At 51.7% G+C, this 5,000-nt stretch overlaps 1 non-coding gene across 1 annotated transcript in view; it reads right to left on the bottom strand.

Moving 5' to 3' along the window:
• LOC124582990 overlaps positions 1-635 on the bottom strand; it is a 1,910-nt gene extending 1,275 nt beyond the window's left edge. Inside the window, exon 1 of the ribosomal RNA XR_006974022.1 lies at positions 1-635. This exon is cut by the window's left edge and continues 1,275 nt beyond it. This is a non-coding gene — a ribosomal RNA (small subunit ribosomal RNA).
• Between the last annotated feature and the right edge of the window lie 4,365 nt (positions 636-5,000).

The raw sequence follows: 5,000 nt of genomic DNA, 5'->3' as shown, positions 1-5,000 counted from the left end.
ACCGCAACAACTTTAATATACGCTATTGGAGCTGGAATTACCGCGGCTGCTGGCACCAGACTTGCCCTCCAATAGATACTCGTTAAAGGATTTAAAGTGTACTCATTCCGATTACGGGGCCTCGGATGAGTCCCGTATCGTTATTTTTCGTCACTACCTCCCCGTGCCGGGAGTGGGTAATTTGCGCGCCTGCTGCCTTCCTTGGATGTGGTAGCCGTTTCTCAGGCTCCCTCTCCGGAATCGAACCCTGATTCCCCGTTACCCGTTACAACCATGGTAGGCGCAGAACCTACCATCGACAGTTGATAAGGCAGACATTTGAAAGATGCGTCGCCGGTACGAGGACCGTGCGATCAGCCCAAAGTTATTCAGAGTCACCAAGGCAAACGGACCGGACGAGCCGACCGATTGGTTTTGATCTAATAAAAGCGTCCCTTCCATCTCTGGTCGGGACTCTGTTTGCATGTATTAGCTCTAGAATTACCACAGTTATCCAAGTAACGTGGGTACGATCTAAGGAACCATAACTGATTTAATGAGCCATTCGCGGTTTCACCTTAATGCGGCTTGTACTGAGACATGCATGGCTTAATCTTTGAGACAAGCATATGACTACTGGCAGGATCAACCAGGGAGCTGCGTCAACTAGAGCTGAGCAGCCGGCCGCCCGGGAGTGTGTCCCGGGGGCCCGCGCGAACACGCAAGCGTCCGCTCAATTATTCTGCAAACAGGAGGAGGCTGAGCTCCCCTGCACAATACACCTCGAAACCCTCTCAGGTCCCGGCGGCGCGCAGCGCCGTCCTAAGTACTTGGTCGGGTTCGAGAGAGGCGCAATCGCCCGGAGTTTGGCGAGTAGACGCTTTAGGTGCGACCACCCGTGCTCCCAACTGAGCTTGCCGCTGCCGACAGAGGCCCGGGAGCGTGCTGTCGTGGCATTGCCGGCGGGAGACAACACGCGCCACCTACGGTGGCCGGCAGCTCCAACGCCAGCGCCACAGAAGGACAAAAGCCCCACTTGGGTGCCGAAGCGAACTCTCCCAGCACAGCGCACGCGCCAACACGTCCGCACAGCTGCGATACAAACCACCTGCGAGAACCGCAGAGGCGACCGAGCAGCAGACGGCGTCGCGGCGCCGAGCGCCGGGCGGCGGCGCATCCTCAGCGCACACAGTCCTCAATCGGACCAGCACACTGCAGATGTCCACCGCGCTTCGCACCGGGCCCGCGAGGACCTACTTTGGCCGCACGGCGCCGCGTGCAGGGTGCGCCGGCGCGCAGCTGCGCCGCCTGCCGCCTCCGTCGGCCGGCGCGCCTGCCACTGGCCGCCCCCACCAGCCGGCTGTAGCGCGTGCGCCCACGCACCGCGCGGCCAGCACGCCGGGAGGCCCCCCCTCACCGGCCGGGGACGGTCCCACCCAGCCACCGCCGCGTATCGCTTCACACCCACATGCCATTCACGTTCGTGGGCATGGTGGGTATCGCTGAAACAACCGGTTGGTAGCTCAACCGATCGTCGCCATCACTGATTCACCTCTAGCGAGAACAACCGCACCACAACCGTTTACCAGTTGTTCATTTGCGTAACGTCACCAGCAAACGTAGACGTCCATCGCCATTTGCAAATTCAACGATTGTTGCATGCCTGTGTCAGGTGTCACGACACACTATGTCTGCCCACATACACGCAACAACATGTGCACGCTTCGCGAACACGTGGAAGGTGGCCCCCGTACGTATGCGATGTCCATTGCGCGAACGACTGTCAACCGGCCTCTGTCGCATGTCGCAGATGTGGAACGCAGTGCACCATGCTATCACGGTGTGTGAGAAGAGACGACTACGTCTGACAACACGCGCCACTACATCAACAGACGGCTCATGCTGATCGCCATCCACGGCATACCATACTGCAATCCAGCTCTTATAGGGAGACGACACGTAGCTGAGTGCACAATATTTGGACCGTATGGTTCGCCGTTGTTGGCGCAGTCGTGGTACGGTCACACATGTACCACGATGTATCATTCAGTACATGAGGACCAATGTGCAGTACAGTGTGTGATTTGGACGTACAACATCAGCGGACAGTTGACACACGCCGTACCACAACGTAGGCTGTGCTTCGCCATGCAAATGCCAATGAACAACTGCGAAGGGCATTGAGCATGTACGTCCTGCTGCCATCCGCATTACAGTGTATAGCTGCAAGGTGTTTAACATGAAGCGATACTCTGGGGACCAGGCAGTGCGAGTAGCAAACTATATTGCGGGGGTTGCAGTTAGGCAACACCACACTAATTTAACGCGTCGTATGACAATTACAGAGCAGGTTAAGGCCCAACGTGTGTTGGGTTAAGGCCCAACGTGTGTTGGGTTAAGGCCCAACGTGTGTTGGGTTAAGGCCCAACGTGTGTTGGGTTAAGGCCCAACGTGTGTTGGGTTAAGGCCCAACGTGTGTTGGGTTAAGGCCCAACGTGTGTTGGGTTAAGGCCCAACGTGTGTTGGGTTAAGGCCCAACGTGTGTTGGGTTAAGGCCCAACGTGTGTTGGGTTAAGGCCCAACGTGTGTTGGGTTAAGGCCCAACGTGTGTTGGGTTAAGGCCCAACGTGTGTTGGGTTAAGGCCCAACGTGTGTTGGGTTAAGGCCCAACGTGTGTTGGGTTAAGGCCCAACGTGTGTTGGGTTAAGGCCCAACGTGTGTTGGGTTAAGGCCCAACGTGTGTTGGGTTAAGGCCCAACGTGTGTTGGGTTAAGGCCCAACGTGTGTTGGGTTAAGGCCCAACGTGTGTTGGGTTAAGGCCCAACGTGTGTTGGGTTAAGGCGCAACGTGTGTTGGGTTAAGGCGCAACGTGGGTTACGTTAAGGCGCAACGTGGGTTACGTTAAGGCGCAACGTGGGTTACGTTAAGGCGCAACGTGGGTTACGTTAAGGCGCAACGTGGGTTACGTTAAGGCGCAACGTGGGTTACGTTAAGGCGCAACGTGGGTTACGTTAAGGCGCAACGTGGGTTACGTTAAGGCCCAATATAGGTTAGGTTAAGGCCCAATATAGGTTAGGTTAAGGCCCAATATAGGTTAGGTTAAGGCCCAATATAGGTTAGGTTAAGGCCCAATATAGGTTAGGTTAAGGTACAATATAGGTTAGGTTAAGGTACAATATAGGTTAGGTTAAGGTACAATATAGGTTAGGTTAAGGTACAATATGGGTTAGGTTAAGGTACAATATGGGTTAGGTTAAGGCGCAATATGGGTTAGGTTAAGGCGCAATATGGGTTAGGTTAAGGCGCAATATGGGTTAGGTTAAGGCGCAATATGGGTTAGGTTAAGGCGCAATATGGGTTAGGTTAAGGCGCAATATGGGTTAGGTTAAGGCGCAATATGGGTTAGGTTAAGGCGCAATATGGGTTAGGTTAAGGCGCAATATGGGTTAGGTTAAGGTACAATATAGGTTAGGTTAAGGTACAATATAGGTTAGGTTAAGGTACAATATAGGTTAGGTTAAGGTACAATATGGGTTAGGTTAAGGTACAATATAGGTTAGGTTAAGGCACAATATGGGTTAGGTTAAGGCGCAATATGGGTTAGGGTAAGGCGCAATATGGGTTAGGTTAAGGCGCAATATGGGTTAGGTTAAGGCGCAACGTGGGTTACGTTAAGGCGCAACGTGGGTTACGTTAAGGCGCAACGTGGGTTACGTTAAGGCGCAACGTGGGTTACGTTAAGGCGCAACGTGGGTTACGTTAAGGCGCAACGTGGGTTACGTTAAGGCCCAATATAGGTTAGGTTAAGGCCCAATATAGGTTAGGTTAAGGCCCAATATAGGTTAGGTTAAGGCCCAATATAGGTTAGGTTAAGGCCCAATATAGGTTAGGTTAAGGTACAATATAGGTTAGGTTAAGGTACAATATAGGTTAGGTTAAGGTACAATATGGGTTAGGTTAAGGCGCAATATGGGTTAGGTTAAGGCGCAATATGGGTTAGGTTAAGGCGCAATATGGGTTAGGTTAAGGCGCAACGTGGGTTACGTTAAGGCGCAACGTGGGTTACGTTAAGGCGCAACGTGGGTTACGTTAAGGCGCAACGTGGGTTACGTTAAGGCGCAACGTGGGTTACGTTAAGGCCCAATATAGGTTAGGTTAAGGCCCAATATAGGTTAGGTTAAGGCCCAATATAGGTTAGGTTAAGGCCCAATATAGGTTAGGTTAAGGTACAATATGGGTTAGGTTAAGGTACAATATGGGTTAGGTTAAGGTACAATATAGGTTAGGTTAAGGCGCAACGTGGGTTACGTTAAGGCCCAATATAGGTTAGGTTAAGGCCCAATATAGGTTAGGTTAAGGCCCAATATAGGTTAGGTTAAGGCCCAATATAGGTTAGGTTAAGGCCCAATATAGGTTAGGTTAAGGTACAATATAGGTTAGGTTAAGGTACAATATAGGTTAGGTTAAGGTACAATATGGGTTAGGTTAAGGTACAATATGGGTTAGGTTAAGGTACAATATAGGTTAGGTTAAGGCACAATATGGGTTAGGTTAAGGCGCAATATGGGTTAGGTTAAGGCGCAATATGGGTTAGGTTAAGGCGCAATATGGGTTAGGTTAAGGCGCAATATGGGTTAGGTTAAGGCGCAATATGGGTTAGGTTAAGGCACAATACGGGTTAGGTTAAGGCACAATACGGGTTAGGTTAAGGCACAATACGGGTTAGGTTAAGGCACACATTGTTGTAAGGAAAGGTGTTTTCGGGGGGGGGGGGGGGGCTGGTTTGTTGATTGTGATTATCGTAAGTAAATGACTGCGGCATCATCTGATTTGCCACGTCAGGGTGCACCTTTGGCTCATAACAGGCGGCGCTCTGATTCCATGCTTGTGGCAGACCTGTGTCTTTCATTCGTGCCATTGTTTGTGTGGTGTGACAGGAGGCAGTATTGTGATGTTGGGTGCACCCCTGTGTAGGACATGTGTGGGTGTTGGTGGCTTAGCTGAGCAATGGTGGTTGTCGG

The sequence above is a fragment of the Schistocerca americana genome, unplaced genomic scaffold, assembly GCF_021461395.2.
Source record: "Schistocerca americana isolate TAMUIC-IGC-003095 unplaced genomic scaffold, iqSchAmer2.1 HiC_scaffold_437, whole genome shotgun sequence".
In the NCBI taxonomy this organism is placed as follows: Eukaryota; Metazoa; Arthropoda; class Insecta; order Orthoptera; family Acrididae; genus Schistocerca; species Schistocerca americana.
Note: the sequence above shows the minus strand (reverse complement) of the source record. Positions and strands in the feature narration are given on the sequence as shown.